Source organism: Gopherus flavomarginatus, chromosome 10 (genome assembly GCF_025201925.1).
Source record: "Gopherus flavomarginatus isolate rGopFla2 chromosome 10, rGopFla2.mat.asm, whole genome shotgun sequence".
NCBI classification, from domain to species: Eukaryota; Metazoa; Chordata; order Testudines; family Testudinidae; genus Gopherus; species Gopherus flavomarginatus.
The window spans coordinates 46036682-46054182 of NC_066626.1; the positions used below are offsets into that span (position 1 = coordinate 46036682).

The 17501-nt window shown below is 42.5% G+C and overlaps 1 protein-coding gene across 10 annotated transcripts in view; it reads left to right on the plus strand.

Annotated features, from left to right (window-relative positions):
* The window catches only part of LOC127030195 (sodium channel protein type 1 subunit alpha), a 358700-nt gene that overhangs the window by 175279 nt on the left and 165920 nt on the right, over positions 1 to 17501 (plus strand). For 8 of the 10 annotated variants that reach the window (XM_050916249.1, XM_050916250.1, XM_050916254.1 and 5 more), the window contains exons 2-3: positions 209 to 425; positions 1097 to 1176. The exons of the other annotated variants lie outside the window; for them this stretch is intronic. The gene's annotated coding sequence lies outside the window, so the exon portion shown is untranslated. The remainder of the gene's footprint in view (positions 1 to 208; positions 426 to 1096; positions 1177 to 17501) is intronic. 10 annotated transcript variants of the gene reach the window in all.

Consider the following 17501-nt stretch of genomic DNA (forward strand, 5'->3'; position numbering starts at 1 on the left):
CTTTGTTTCTGCTCTGAAGGAGTGTGGATCTATAGAACAGATATGCACGGACTTGTAAAAGATGCTCTTCTGGCCAAAGAGACTTAAAAAAATCTGCTGGTTACAGCTGGTTCTTTCATTTTGCCAGTAGATGGAGCTGTCCCGTAAGGTGAAGGCTCTCCCTTTCTCTTCCCCACCCCCCACAAAGCTATTTGCTGTTTTCTATTAGGTACCATAGAGCGAGCTTCAGAACAGGAAGCTGAGGATGAAGGAGAGAGGATACTGCAGAGGTCTCTGTTTTTTCCCAATGAGAATGCAGCAATTCTAAATACTTGTTAATCTTTTGGAACTGGAAATATGAACAACTTCATTAGAGAGCATTTCATCACCATTATTTCTGGATGCTTTTCTTTCTTGTAATACATTGGAAACTCTTGTTTTATCAGGTAAGCTGGCAGAACATTTAATCATGGACCTTAGTTCATTTATGTCAGTTATCTTGTGGGGCGGGGGGAGGGGTTAAAATAAAGAAGTATACTTATAAATAAATCCTATACCTGCGTGTTCTGTAGTTAATACTAAGCATGGGATAGAACAGGAAATCCAATTTTGGATTTTACAGAATCTTTCATAAGCTGCAGTCAGGTCTGTTTGGCAACCCAGCATTTTTTTTAGAGGATGGATTTTATCGGCCTTATTTTTTGGCTGTTTGCCACTTCTTGTATTTGTTTGCCTGTTATTGTATTAAGGAATTTAATTCCTTAATTGTCATTTAGAAGTGTTAGACCTAACTACTTGAGGTCTTATTGTTCATTAGTGCAGAGCACAAATTGGAGTCTAATATAGAAGCACAGTAAAAAGGCAATAGGGTTGCCAGAGCCCAGCGTTGCAGGGGTGTACAGCCTTCCTCCCATATTCAAACAGAGGCTCTGCTTTAAAGGCCGAATATCTTACTTTGAGTTTTGGTGGGGGGTTGCTGTCTTTCTAAGAAAAATTCTTTCTAATGGAATACACAGTGGACAAAATTTACTTTTATTTACCTATTTATTTGGCACTAGTGGTAATATTGCAGATATGACTCGGTTCATAATCTGAACCGTCTTGCTTTTTTAAACAGCACAAGAAATTTGCCAGGTGGACAGAAAGGTCTTTCAGCATCTTTTCTAAAATGGATTTCTTCTCTGCTACTTGTCGGAGGTATGTGCTTAAAAAGACTGCCATCAGATTCACGTCTCTTGGATTTTCTTTTCCCTGTTCTTTGGCAAAAAGTTTTTGTTGCTCACTATGCAGTACTTCCAAATGGGCTGACATTTTGATTTTAATGTCAGACTAGATATCTTAAAGTAATAATTGTGTTTGTTTCCAAATGCTCATATTTTACAGGTGTGATGTCAAACTTGTGAGCTGAATTGACTATTGTTACTATCAAATGTGGCTGCTTTTCATATGGATTTTCAGTTTGATATATGACTGATCAGCGTGTTAATGTAGTGCAAAAGAAAAAATTGCAGGAAAAATCACACTGAGAATCTGAGATTAAATGGACAAAAACAGGCGAATTCATTGTAATTTTAGTTTAGTTTATTCTGTTGTGCCCAGGTTGTGTAGCACGGGAGTTTCACAACAGCAGATGATCTTAACTTCAACATTTGCAGCAATATTTAGGCATACAAGAGCAAGTCCCAGGCCATGTCTACATCTAAAATTTTGCAGCGCTGGTTGTTACAGCAGTATTAGTACAGCTGTATAGGGCCAGCGCTGCAGAGTGGCCACACTTACAGCAACCAGCGCTGCAAGTGGTGTTAGATGTGGCCACACTGCAGCGCTGTTGGGCGGCTTCAAGGGGGGGTTCGGGGAACGCGAGAGCAAACCGGGAAAGGAGACCAGCTTCGCCGCGGTTTGCTCTCGCGTTCCCCGAACCACCCTGCAAACCGCAGGGAAGGAGACCTGCTTGTTCGGGGAACGAGAGAGCAAACCGCGGCGAAGCTGGTCTCCTTTCCCGGTTTGCTCTCGCGTTCCCCGAACCACTCAGCAAACCTCAGGGAAGGAGACCTGCTTGCTCGGGGTTCGGGGAACGCGAGAGCAAGCCGGGGAAGGAGACCAGCTTGATTACCAGAGGCTTCCTCAGGTATGCTGGGATACCTGCTTATTCCACGGAGGTCAAGAAAAGCGCTGGTAAGTGTCTATACTTGATTACCAGCGCTGGATCACCAGCGCTGGATCCTCTACACCCGAGACAAAACGGGAGTACGGCCAGCGCTGCAAACAGGGAGTTGCAGCGCTGGTGGTGCCCTGCAGATGTGTACACCTCCTAAGTTGCAGCGCTGTAACTCCCTCACCAGCGCTGCAACTTTCTGATGTAGACAAGCCCCCAGACAGTTAGCCTTAACTTTCGATGGCCTCAGTTCTTTTGGTTAGTTAGATTTTAGTTTTGTAATTGAAAGGTAATTTCCATTGTTTTAAAGTATGTGGGGAGGGGTTGGGATGGGGAAAGCTATAGCTAACTTCCCCACTGAAATAAAGTTTCTTTTGTATAAAAAAAAATCTTTCTATGGAAACTTTCGGGGGGGAGGGAGAAGGATTTTCCACCATAACTATATTTTAAATGAAAAATAATGGTTGGCTACAGTAATTTACAGAGAAATCATGCCAAATCAGTTTGATTTCCTTGGTAGATGGGGGAATGCAAAGAACATAATATACCTGGACTTTAGCAAGGCTTTTGACACAATCCCACATGATATTTTTATAAGTGTGTCGGAGAAATGCAAGCTTGATGGAACTACCATTAAATGGATACATAATTGGTTAAACAACTGCAAACACTGAGTAATTATTAATTATAATGTCAAATTGGAAGGAGGTCTCAAGAGAGGTTTAGACCAACAAATCCTGCATCTTGATGGGGTTAGACTAGATTACCTTTGCGTTCCCTTCTAACCCTATGCTTCTGTGACTCTGTATACAAATGAACAGTTCTGATGACATCATAAAACAGTTCTGATGATCAAATGATTTTATAATTATCATCTGAACCCTGGCATGAAATTAATTTACTATACCTCCTTGAACCTGCTAGTGTATTTTACATTCTATGGATCCAAATTTGTTTTAAAGGTACAGAACATAATGTGAACTATTTAAATAGCTGCAAAGATAAAAGAGATTTTTCAACTAATTATTTTCGTGTTTAAAGTGAGGTGGCTTAGAAATCTCAAAATCTACAAATCTCAAAATGCCCATGAAGATGGCTCGTTTAGCTGCATTATGCGAACGGGAGAAACTTCTCTTGTTGACATAAAACCAGCTCAATGAGCAACAGTATCTATGTCAGTGGGAGAGCATCTCTCACTGACACAGCAGTGTGCACACAGGCGCTTATGCTGGCAAAACCTATGTGGCTCAGGGGGGTGTTTTTTCACACCCCTGACTGACAAAAGTTTTGGTGACATAAGTGATAGTGTAGACATGGTGTAACTGAACATGAATATAAATCTTAGAACTGAATTGGCTCCTGGTGCTGAACTGTAGATGATATATTTTGGTCTATCTGATCCTAGTCTGTTATATTTTTGGCTACCTTAATTTACTGATCTCAGACTAGGAGAGTATGTAGGTTTACTTGTTGTTTGTCTTGATGAACAGTTTGATCTTTCAAAACTTAATATGAAAAGTGGCATATTCTTTCTTGACTATCTTTCCTCAGTGTATTTATAATCAGATGTGCTTACCCTAGTGGAAAAGTGAATTTTTACTACATTTTACTCTTGTTTGCCCTCCAGAGCCAACACACCCCTGGGAAAGTAGACTCATGCAGCATGAACAGAATTGTTAACTGAGTGCCAGTAGGAGGGGCAAATTCTGCCCTCATTTACTCTATTGAAGACAGTTGATGTATATGTTGCAGACAATGGGATTCCAGTGAGTGACTGAGAGCAGAATTTGGCCTGCAGAATTGTTATCACTGCTGAAAAGAACATAGCTTGACTTTCCAATCTCAGGCTGACTTTGCAGGTCTAGCAGTTAGAAAAAAACATCTTTTCACTTGTAAACTGTGAAAAATTGATATGGAATTATTGAGCTATATTAGATATGCAATTCCATTATGCCATTTTCAGTTTTCAGAACAAAATTGCACTTTAAAGGTTAAGTTTCTCTCTCTTTAAAAAAAAAAGTTTCACAAAGTTAAATTTCTAAAATAGGGTCTTTAAGGGAATTTAACTCTGAAATCATAATGGAGAAATTATGGCAAGGCTAAGTTGCAAAAACTAACAGCAGAAATTTTTTAAGTACATCAGAAACAGGAAGCCTGTCAAACAATTAGTCGGGCCACTGGATGATTGAGGTACCAAAGGAGCACTCAGGGAAGAGAAGGCCATTGTTATGAACCTAAATAAATTCTTTGCATTGGTCTTCACTGCAGAGGACGTGAGAGAGATTCCAACACTAGAGTCAATCTTTTTAGGTGACAAATCTGAGAAATTGTCCCAGACTGAGATGTAATTACAGGTAGTTTTGGAACAAATGGATAAATTAAATAGTAACAAGTCACCAGGACCTGATGGTATTCAACCAAAAGTTCTGAAGAAACTCAAATGTGAAACTGCAGAACTATTAACTGTGGTATGTAATAACCTACCACTTAAATCGCCTACTGTATCAAGTGACTGGAGGATAGCTAATGTGACACTTAAAAACCTGAGGTGATCCTGGCAGTTACAGCCAGAAAGCCTAACTTCAGTACCAAGTAAATTGATTGAAACTATCAGACACATAGAAGAACATGATTTGTGGGAGAAGATCTCACCACTCTATCAGAATGCTGTGAGAGGGGTCAACAAGCTTGTGGACAAGGATGATGCAGTGGATATAGTGTACTTGGACTTTCTGAAAGCCTTTGACATGGTCCCTCACCAAAGGCTCTTGGGCAAAGTAAGCAATTGTGGAAAAAAATAGAAGGTCTCCTCATAGATCAGTGACAGGTTAAAAACTAGGAAACAAATGGGTAGGAATAAATGGTCAGTTTTCAGAATGGAAAGAGGTAAATAGCAATGTCCCCCTAGGTCCACTGCTGTTCAAAATATACATAAATGATCTGGAAAAAGGGGTACAGTGAGGTGGAAAGTTTGGGGTGATAAAAAATTACTCAAGATAGTTAAGTCTAAAGCAAACCGTGAAGAGTTACAAAGGGATCTCACAAAACTGGGTGACTGGGCAACAAAATGGCAGATGAAATTCAAGATTGATAAATGCAAAGCAAAGAACATTGGAAACCATATCCCAACAATACATACAAAGTGATGGAGACTAAATTAGCTGTTACCACTCAAGTAAGAGCTCTTGGAGTAATTATGGATAGTTCTCTGACAACTCTGTATGCAGTGGCAGTCAAAAAAGCTAGCAGAATGTAAGAACCATTACGAAAAGGATAGATAATAAGACAAAAACTTTCATAAGGCCATTATATAAATTCATGGTATGTCCACACCTTGAATACTGCGTGCAGTTCTGATGATCACATTTCAAAAAAGTTATATTACAAATGGAAGAGGTACAGAGAATGCAGCGAAAATGATTAAGGGTATGGAACAGCTTCCATATGAGGAGAGAGAAAAAAGACTGGGACTGTTCTGCTTGGAAAAGAGATGACTAATATGATAGAGGCCTAGCAAATCATGAATGGTGTGGAGAAAGCAAATAAGGAAGTGTTATATACCCCTTTACATAACACAAGAACCAGAGGTCACCCAATGAAATTAATAGGCAATAGGTTTAAAACAAACATAACCCACAATGCTTACTCGGTCTTTGGAACTCATTGCCAGGGGATGTTATGAAGGCTAAAAGTATAACTGGGTTCAAAAAAATTATATAAGTTCATGGAGGATAGGTCCATCAATGGCTATTAGCCAAGATGGTCAAGAATGCAACCTCATGTTATGGGTGTCCTAAGCCTCTGACTGCCAGAAGTTGGGACTGGATGACAGAGAATGGGTCACTTGATAATAGCCCTGTTCTGTTCATTCCCTTTGAAGCATCTGGCATTGGCTGCTGTCAAAAGACAGACTATTGGGCTAGATGGACCATTGGTCTGACCCAATATGGCCATTCTTATATGTAATTATACACACTTCACCACTACTTAAAGCAGCCGCCACTGGGATGGAACACAGCAGCACCAAACAAACACAGAAAAAGATCATTTTATATGAAATTACTGAACAACTGAAATTAGTGTTCATCATGGAGAGAAAATATGGCAACTCCTAGACTGTTGTCTTTTTCTCAATCTTATGTGTCACTTGCTGTTAAGATAAGCTTTCCTGCGGCAACTGTTAATTTACTGAAAGGAACTTTTACTTACATTATTAATGTCTGAACAGAATATTTCCATCATCAGTAACAGCATTTTCAAGTTCAGAGTCATAGAGACTGTTTGTCCTTCATGTTGTTGAGAAGTTATTTGGCTTATGTTGCTCATCTTTTTCACACGGCTCTTCTCTGCTTATTCTCTCTGCTCACAAACTTACTTTGAAAATTCCAGGCTTAGCCCCACACATTTGTAGGCTCTCTGCCTCTAGACACCTGCCTTTCTCTCCTCCATCTCTCTGTAGTTCCATTCTATTAGTTCCATACTCATCACACCCAGACTCTTCCTTTTGTCCACTTGCACTTCCTGTAATTCCAGACTTTCCTAACCCTCTCTCTGTATTCTATCACTACCCCCAAACCATCCACACTCCCAGTTCAGCCTTTTAACATCTCACCTCTCTGTCATTCCTTTTGTACCCTCATTCTATGCTAATGAACTCCAATAATAAAATAATAATAATAGCAGTAATTTACATTTAGAATCACAGACATGTAGGCCTGAAAGGGTCCTCAAGAAGTCAAGTCCAGCCCCCTGCACTGAGGCAGGACCAAGTAAACCTAGATCATCCCTGACAGGTGTTTGTCCAACCTTTTCTTCAAAACCTCCCGTGATGGAGGTTCCAGTACTTCCCTTGAAAGCTAGTCCAGAGTTTAACTACCTTTATAGTCAGAAAGTTTTTCTTAATATCTAACCTAAATCTCCCCTGCTGCTGAGTAAGCCCTTTACTTCGTGTCCTACACTCAGTAAACATGGAAAATATATTTGAAGACCAATATCTGGTCCCTCTCCCCCTCCCCCAACAGTCTTCTTTTTCTCCAGATTGAACAGACCCAGTCTTTGTAACTTTTCCTTATAGGTCAGGTTTTCTAACCATTTATCATTTTTGTTGCTCTCTGGACTCTCTCCAGTGTGTCCACATATTTATCGAAAGTGTGACACTCAGAATTGGACACAGTACTTCAACTGAGGCCTCACCAGTGCTGAATAGACTGGGAAAGTTACCCCTCATGTCTTGTATACAACATTCCTGTTAATACACCCCAGAATATTAACCTTTTTGCAAGTGCATCATTTTGTTGACTCTCATTCAATTTGTGATTCACTATTACATGCAGATCTTTTTCAGCAACACTATCCACCTCATCAGTTATTCCCCATTTTATAGTTGTGCCTTTAATTTTTCCTTCCTAAATGAAGTACTTTGCACTTGTTTTTAGTGAATTTCAACTTGTTGAATTCTGACGAAATCTCCAATTTGTCAAGGTTATTTTGAAACACCTATTCTAATTTGGCTGGAGGCAGCAACCCAAATTCCAACTGAGTGTCTGTTTTGTAGGCATTACCCCTTTCTCCAAAATTTCTCTCTGTGTTCCATGTCTTATCTTTATGTCTAAATGTTCACCTTCTATCACCCTTCTGCTGCTAGTCCCTTGTACTGTACTTCCAATAGTAGCCGTTGTTATTCACATTATAATAGAATTCCAAATGCACTGGAAGGCACTTCTCTTGGTAAAAAACAACAGATACCAGATGAATACTAGTGAAGGTCGTGGAGAGGAGTTTAGGAGGATATCTAGAGGCGCTTGTGACTCTATTAGACTGAGTTTTTGATGGTGGTATTGGTCTAAGATGACAAAAGTAAGAAGCAACTATTCTACCTTATAATAGAAATGAGCTAAGTGAAGGAAGCTTTCACAGGTTTGGTTATTTGAGTGCATTTTAAAACAATGACATTTGAGTGTGTTCCAAATTTACTTGCACAGAATGCTTCCATCCTCTCAGCCTTCCCTTGATACCATTTTCTCCTTACTCGCTGAATAAATGGCGTTTGCTTCAGAGCAAGCTCTTCCAATTTCTTTAATACTTGATATAGTCAAACTAGGTTGTTTCTAATTACCATAAATGTATGTACTGACGTGGAATCTCAGTGAAGAAGGGGACTTCTCTAGAAAACATGAAGTAGGGTGGTTCTTTCTGTAATGGATCTGGAAGAGAAAGCAGAAAAGAAATATTAAATATCAGTAAATAGAGTATATGAAAGCTGAGCATTGTTAGCAATTTTTGTTTTTAAAGCACTCTACTTACATTAACTAATCTTCATAACACGCCTTCAGGGTATATAGGTGTGTGTTACATCTGTCAGCTAAAGCAAATTATATGTATTAGAAGCCATATAATACCCCAAATACACATTCACTTTCTGAGAACTACCTTTATTAGGATTTTTCACAAAGTAAACACTAAATTACTCCATTCCATGTTTTCTGTATTTTATTCCTAGTGTATTTGATAAAGGTACATGTTGCATCACTGTGAATAGAGTTATAAACAGCTAAAAGCTAGTCCTAAAGGATTAGCTTATTTTTCTTAATATTTCTTAGATTAAACAGGCCTTATAGGATAAGCATACTGAGGACATAAATAGGATAGACAAGAACATATGGTAAATCAGTTCAAATGTAGCTCAGTGTGAGGAATCTACCTTGCATTTCATTAAAGACTGTTTTAAAGTGATACTGTATCTTTAGTGGAGAGTACTATGATAATTCAGAAACTGATTCAACAGAAGTGGGCACAGCAGAGCCCTACCATTTCAAGATAATGCACCTTTTGGCAGCAAAGAGAGTCAAGCTGATAAATTTATTTTTGGAAAAGGAAGTCTGAAGAAGTCTAAACATAGCACCTGAAATACGTAGCAATGGACATAGGGATAGAGAACTCACAGGCCTCCATAATTGCTTCATTAAAAATACTCCACTGAGACAAAGGTTGCATAAGAGATTTTCAGAGTTTTTCCTTAATGTTAAAGTGTATACAATTCTAAATGTGAGATGGGGATGTCATTTAGAAACCTACCCTTCATGTAGCTTCATCTTATTCTCAGACTGAATAGAATAGTGCTGGAAATGTGTATGGTCATTCTCCACTATAGGCTGGGCAATCATGGGTGATTCTGGGTAAATGTTGTCAGTCAATCCTCCCTCCGTGAAAGCAACGGCAGACAATCATCTCGTGCCTTTTTCCCTGCCCGGGCAGACTCCATAGCATGGCAACCATGGAGCCCGTTCAGCCTTTTCTCACTGTCACCGTATGTCTACTGGATGTGGCTTACAGATGCGGTACTGCAGCATTACACAGCAGCATCCCCTTGCCTTTTGCAAGTTAGCAAAGATGGTTACCAGCCCTACTGTACCGTCTGCTGCTTTGCAAGTTGACAATGATGGTTACTAGTCACACTGTACCATCTGCTGCTGTCATGGGTGCTCCTGGCCAGCCTCAGTGAGGTCGGTGGGTGGCGCATAGACAAAAATGGGAATGATTGCCCAGGTCATTCTCTTCTTTAAGTTTTGTCTAATGGAGAGTCAGTCCTGCCTAGAATATCAGGCAAGCGTACTAAAGAACCAGAGAGGCAAACGGCCGTTAGGGTCAGAGCCCCAGACATCTTGCAGAAATGATGAGCTGCATGCCATTCTAGGGGGTGCCCCAGCAACAATGCCACCCGTTGCTTCCCTTCTCTCCCACCCCTCCTGGGCTACCCTGGCAGTTATCCCCCCATTTGTGTGATGAAGTAATAAAGAATGCATGAATAAGAAACAACACTGACTTTATTGCCTCTGCAAGCAGAGATCAAAGGGGGGAGGGGAGGGCAGCCTCCAGCTGCTATGATATTCCAGTCAGGAGTGACTCTCCATTAGACAAAGCTTAAAGAAGAGAATGACCTGGGAGTCATTCCCATTTTTGGCCAAGCGCCCCCGGCCGACCTCACCGAGGCCAGCCAGGAGCACTCATGGGACGATGATGACGGATATCAGTCATACTACACCATCTGCCATCCGTAAGGCAAGGGAAGGGAAGAGGATGCTGCTGTGTAGCGCTGCAGCACCGCCTCTGCCAGCAGCATCCAGTGGACATACGGTGACACTGAAAAAAGGTGAGAGAGGATTTTTTCCCTTTGCTTTCACGGGTCAGGCGGGGGGGACGACGACATATACCCTGAACCACCTGCAACAATGTTTTTGACCCTTCAGGCAGGGACGGCTCTAGGCATCAGCAAAGCAAGCACCTGCTTGGGGCAGCCCATTTGCAGGGGCGGCATGGGAGCTGAGAACCCCCCCTCCCGCGCACACACACACACACCGAGCACCTGCCTTCCAGATTTGAACACCTCAAAATTCAGGAGTGCTCAAGCTCAGTTTGGGCAGCTGTTAAGAACATAAGAACGACCGTACTGGGTCAGACCAAAGGTCCATCTAGCCCAGTATCTGTCTACTGACAGTAGCCAATGCCAGGTGCCCCAGAGGGAGTGAACCTAACAGGCAATGATCAAGTGATCTCTCTCCTGCCATCCATCTCCATCCTCTGACAAACAGAGGCTAGGGACACCATTCCTTACTCATCCTGGCTAATTGCCATTTATGGACTTCACCACCATGAATTTATTCAGTTCTCTTTTAAACGCTGTTATAGTCCTAGCCTTCACAACCTCCTCAGGTAAGGAGTTCCACAAGTTGACTGTGCGCTGCGTGAAGAAGAACTTCCTTTTATTTGTTTTAAACCTGCTGCCTATTAATTTCACTTGGTGGCCCCTAGTTCTTGTATTATGGGAATAAGTAAATAACTTTTCCTTATCCACTTTCTTCACATCACTCATGATTTTATACACGTCTATCATATCCCCCCTTAGTCTCCTCTTTTCCAAGCTGAAGAGTCCTAGCCTCTTTAATCTCTCCTCATATGGGACCCTCTCCAAACCCCTCATAATTTTAGTTGCCCTTTTCTGAACCTTTTCTAGTGCCAGTATATCTTTTTTGAGGTGTGGAGACCACATCTGTACATAATATACCATGGATTTATATATGGGCAATAATATTTTCTCAGTCTTATTCTCTATCCCCTTTTTAATGATTCCTAACATCCTGTTTGCTTTTTTGATCGCCTGTTACTTCATTTCTCCCAAATCAAATATACTGATCCACTGTAACTTGCTATAGAAAAAGTAGGATAAAATTGAGCAAGAAATGCTTCCCAGTGGTTATTAGGACTGGAATTGCTATTTTCAACAGCCACTGCCTTTTTTGTTTGTTTTGTTTGTTTGTTTGTTTGTTTTTGTTTAAAAGGAAGACAGTGATATTGCATTGGCAAATTCCCCATAGAAAGAAAGAGTGGAACAAAAAAATAATAAAGGCACCTCAACTTTTCTTCATTTATGGAGAACAGTCTTATAATATGCATCCAGATATCCCACAATCACACAAGCTGAAAATTGTTCCACTTCATTGCAGCTCTGTAACCATATGAAAACCAATCCTGTCTGTGTTTTGTGCACATCCAAAATTCCTGCTGAATGACCCGCCCTGGGAGCGAGGTTACCAGTGACCCCGGGCTGTGGCGGAAGGAGGGTGCAGGTGATGGGGGGGAAAGCCCAGGGCTAGGGCGGCAGGAAGTGTGTCTGGGGGGCAGTGGTGGCGGGCAAGGGGGTAGCCCAGGGCTGGGGCGGCAGCGGGGTGGGGGGAGGGCACTGGTGGGGGAAAAAAGGGGGAAGCCCAGCACTAGGGTGGCAGGGAGTGTGGAGGGGGGGGAGCCCAGGGCTGGGACGAAGGGGCAGCCAAATTTTTTTTTGCTTGGGGCAGCAAAAAACCTAGAGCCAGCCCTGCCTTCAGGCTTTGGGAGCTCAGCCAAGAATTCAAATGGTTTTCGAAGAGTGCGGGAACTGTGAGATAGCTACAGTCATCAGTTGCCCCTCCCTCCGTGAGCCTCCATTTCGTTCTTTGGCTTTCTGGTACGCTTGTCTCAGATCCTTAAGTTTCAGCACTGTGTTGAGTCCCTGTTGTGGCCTCTGTCCATCATAGCCTTGGAGACTTTTTTCAAATGTTTTGGCATTTCGTCTATTGGAACGGAGTTCTGATAGAACAGATTCATCTCCCCATACAGAGATCAGATTCAGTATCTCCTGTACGGTCCATGCTGGAGCTCTTTTTTGATTCTGAGACTGCATAGTCACCTGTGCTGATCAGCGCTCTACGCTGGGCAAACAGGAAATGAAATTCAAAAGTTCGTGGGGCTTTTCCTGTCTAGCTGGCCAATCCATCCAAGTTCAGATTGCTGTCCAGAACGGTCACACTGGTGCACTGTGGGATAGCTCCCGGAGGCAAATACCATCGAATTGCAGCTACACTAACCCTAATTTGAAATGGCAATACTGATTTCAGTGCTACTCCCCTCATTGGGAAGGAGTACAGATATCGATATTAAGAGACCTCTATATCGAAGTAAAGGGCCTCGTTATGTGCACACGGCGGGTGCAGGGTTAATTCGGTTTAACACTGCTAAATTCGAGATAAACTCGTAGTATAGACCAGGCCTAAAAAATTGCTGGGAGTCTAGTGGCCTAGTCATCCATGAAAACATCCAAATTCCATATATATCATGTGAGAGATTTCTACCTGGCGTGTACTTCTTTTTCGAAACTAGTAACTATCTAGGCAGTAAGGTCCTTTATTAAATTATGTATGCTGGGAAAACTCAGGGCAGGTGCAAGGATGTTTCGTGCCCTAGGTGAAACTTCCACCTTATGCCCCCCCCACCCCGAGCCCTATGGCAGCTCCCCACCCCCCCTCTGCCCTGAGGTGCCCCTCCCTCAGCAGCTCCCCCCCTCCGCCCTGAGGTGCCCCCTGTGGCAGCCCCCCGCCCCCCTCCGCAGCAGCTCCCGCCGTCCGCCCTGTGGTGCCCCGCCCACGGCAGCTCCCTCTGGCCTGGGGAGCTGTGTGGCAGCTCCCCTCCCCAGTTCACCTCTGCTCCACCTCCTTCCTGAGCACGCCGTCACCGCTCCACTTCTCCTGCCTCCTAGGCTTGCGACGCCAATTAGCGGTTTGGCACTGCAAGCCTGGGAGGGAGAGAAGCAGAGCGAGGCGGCGTGCTTAGGGGAGAAGGTGGAGCAGAGGTGAGCTGGGGCGGGGAGCGGTTCCCCTGCATGCCGTGCCCCCACTTACTTGCTGCAGGCAGCCCTCCCCGCACCCTTCTGCCCCAGGTCCCTCCGCCTAAATGCCGATGACGACTGGGGTGGCCGAAGATCCGGTCGACACTGAAGGACCTGAAATCCTACCCCCAAATGCTAGTGACCTAGGCGACCGCCTAAGTCACCTAATGGGTTGCACCGGCCCTGGGAAAACTGCATTATACTGCAGATAACTAGTGCTCTTTGGTTGACATCTGCATTTCATTCTTAAATTTGGGACTTTTTTGATCCCTTTAACTCTTGGGAAATTTCTGTGTGTGTTGGAGATGAGGTATGACTGACTGATGCAGAAAAAGCTTCTGAGAAGAAACAGAAACTGAGTAGCCTTTTGTAAATTTCATTTTTCTGCTATGTAATGGTGGTGCTGCTGCTGTTGAGGGATGGCGGAGAGGGAGTCCCTTTGCACAAAGCTATTTCCAAGCAGAGTGCCTCAGCAGCGAACAACTGAGTCTGTGCCTCTGCTAGTGGAGTTGCGGTTTAGTGATATACATTCTATGATCTCTTAGACAGTATGTCTGGTAACCATGACTTCTGGGTTACATCCTGCCCTGCAGCTACATAGGCTGCGTTCAAGACTGTCAGACATGGGCAGTGACCTCAGATTTGCCCTTCTGACTTGCCCCTCGAGACTGTTTCTAAATAGCTGTAAAGTTGACTAATCCTGAACTAACATTAAATAAAACTTAATAGCTCTGCTGGGAGCAACTGAAATACATATTCCTCAAAAGCCGGGAGAGATGAATTACCAGACATATTAAGAGAAAGCAAAGCATCATGTAATAAACTATTCTCTTTCTCATGACTGCATGTCTGACAATCCTGACTAATGGACATTGGCTAGCATTGAGCTCCAGACAAAAAGGGTAGGAGAAAATATGAACCAATAGACAATTGTAGAAGAAGGAAACTTTACATTTAATATTTTTGGTAAAGTATTTCTCTATCCGTGCACAGAGCAGCCTCCTGCAGATAAGGATGCCCAATCTGTAGTGTCTTGTAAGACTAATTATTTGAACAAGTTGCAGTCTTAAAAAAATTTTCTGCCTATATCCCTGGCTTCCCAGCCCAGGAGGCCAATGTGGATATCATAGCATCAATGTTAATCTCTTAAGGAAATATTATATTCTTACCTTAGTAGGAATCTAATATTCAGGTTCTGGTCCATTTTGGCAATAGTAGTTTCAGGCCTAAAGGAATAAAACTGGCTATTTTAAAAAAATAGGAGCCTAAGTTCATATTTAGGCACCTAAATAAATCACCTAATTTTCAAAAGTGCTGAGTAACCAACAGCTCCCATTGACCTTAGTGGGGATTCCTGGATACTCAGCACTTTTGCAAATTGTCTTTTTATTCTATTTAGATAAATTCCTACGGTTCTCCTGACATCACATACAAGCCATCTGTTTTCTTTTATGTGTGAAGGGATGGTGAAAAACGATGACTGAATAATGTCTTGTGAATGGAAAATTGTGTTTTCCTTCAGGGTGAAATCTAGTGCAATAAGCAGTATCAGCGCATCTCTATAATTCTGGATAACGCTCCCAATTCAGATACCTTCCTAAGGAGGTAATTATCATAAGTGAGGCTGCTTTAGGGGACAGAAAATAGAAAGGATACTCCTTGAGGTATTTAAATGTTGTTCAAGTTAAAGCATGGAGCATAAGATTGCACTTTCTTGAGGAGCATATTTTCATGTCACAGGTTTTAGTAAATTCATTCTTAGAAATTTCTTGCCTTGTGGATGTGCTGTAAATCTTTAGTGCTTATCTGTCTCTACCCTGTTAGCCACAGCTGAAATGTGTAATTTGGAAGTTGTGCACATCTCAAGTTCCAGACTGCTCTGTACAAATTGCAGAATAAAAGTAATGCTAGTGTCTGCATTGTCCAGTGAGTTTGCATATTGCTGCTGTTAGTATTACTGTAACACATAGGAGCCCTAGTCATGGACCAGGACCTCATTGGTCTAGGACTGTACACAAACAGAACAAAAAAGAAGGTCCCTTCCCCATTCTAAGCATAAAACAAGGGAGACCATATGGATACAGACAGGTGGAGTACAAGGAAACAATGAGACAGTATTGGTCAGTGTGATAGGCAGTGGTCTCTATACTAGCAATTTAACTCTTGTCAAGTTTTTTGTAGGTACCCCTGAAAAGGAGAGTTTGAAGGAGGATAACGAGGTAGCTTTGCAGATGTTTATGGGGAACTCCTCCCAAGTGTGATGGACAATGTGGGAGAAAGCACAAAATTGCTTGTTTGAAAATTTAACAAATGGGCAGTGTAGGCTGGCATCATGGGCCAGTCAGAGAGATTGCAAATGAGAGATGATAGGTAGAGGGCAGATAGGCTATGAAGGGCCTTGAAACTGAAGATAAGCAGCTTCTGTTTATGAGGAAGCAGGGGGAGCTGGTGGAGAGATACAAAGAGAGAGAGAGAGAACATGGTCAAAGCAACTGGTTAGGAAAAGAATTTGCAGCAGCATTCTGAATGGATATGAACAAGGCAAGATTGCAATTGTCAAAGCCAGAAAAAAAAGCTGTTGCAGTAATCAAGATCCAAGATGAGAACCTGGACAAGAGTTCTAGCTGTGTGGGTAAAGAGGAAAGACCATATCTTAGAGATTCATGCAGAAAGAATTGTCAAGATTTAGACAGAGCCTGAATGTGAGGACCTAGAGAGAGGTCTGACATATGTTACAGAGGTAGATTTTTCTTGGGTCAGCAAATTCCAGCAAATGCATTTGCAGTCTGTTTGGAAAGTGAAATTGACTTTCTTTTCCTCACTAAACTTGGTATTAAAATTCCAAAATGCACCACTAAATTATGCGTCTGATGGAGACTACTTTGCATCCTGCCATCCTTCTCCTTTTAATAAAGGTTTAATGTGGTATCTGAGAAGATTCAAAATGCAGGTTTTTTTTTAAATTACCTTTTGCCATCATTCTATCATTTTATTTCAGTTAACTTCAAAGGGGATTGGAGGTGGAAGTAGGAAGTCCTTTCTGTACACCTGGGTTGTTTCTTTTAATGAATAAATTGTTTACTAGCTGCTTTGTTTGCAAACAGATGCCCCCAGTCAGTTCTCACACATTCTCAGAAATGTAAGACTGGCCTTGAATATGCCTTATCTTGAGCAAATAAGACTCACAAGCAGCAGTAGGACTGAAATAGGCATATCACCACCTTGGTGTTCATGTGAAAAAATAATGGTGGAAGAGATTCTTTATGAATCCTCTCTCCCCGCTAAGCTGGGGGGAGAGGTAGATATGATGGAGGGTGAGGATAGGGTCCAGAGTGACCTAGACAAATTGGAGGATTGGGCCAAAAGAAATCTGATGAGGTTCAACAAGGACAAGTGCAGAGTCCTGCGCTTAGGAAGGAAGAATCCCATGCACCGCTACAGGCTGGGGACCGACTAGAGGGGAAAGGACCTGGGGATTACAGTGGACCTAAGGATTACAGTGGACAAAAAGCTGGATATGAGTCAGCAATGTGCCCTTGTTACCAAGAAGGCCAATGGCATATTGGGCTGTATTAGTAGGAGCATTGCCAGCAGATCGAGGGAAGTGATTATTCCCCTCTATTCGGCACTGGTGAGGCCACACCTAGAGTATTGTGTCTAGTTTTGCTCCCCCCACTGCAAAAGGGATGTGGACAAATTGGAGAGAGTCCAGCGGAGGGCAATGAAAATGAGTAGGGGCTGGGGCACATGACTTATGAGGAGAGGCTGAGGGAACTGAAGTTATTTAGTCTGCAGAAGAGAAGAGTGAGGGGGGATTTGATAGCAGTGTTCAACTACCTGAAAGTGAATTCCGAAGAGGATGGAGCTAGGCTGTTCTCAGTAGTGGCAGATGACAGAACAAGAAGCAATGGTCTCAAGTTGCAATAGGGAAGATCTAGGTTTGATATTAGGAATCACTATTTCACTAGGAGGGTGGTGAAGCACTGGAATGGGTTACCTAGGGAGGTTGTGGAATCTCCATCCTTAGAAGTTTTTAAGGCCTGGCTTGACAAAGCCCTGACTGGGATGATTTAGTTGGGGTTGGTCCTGCTTTGAGCAGGGGATTGGACTAGGTGACCTCCTGAGGTCTCTTCCAACCCTAATATTCTATGATTCTATGAATTCCTTGCTGGC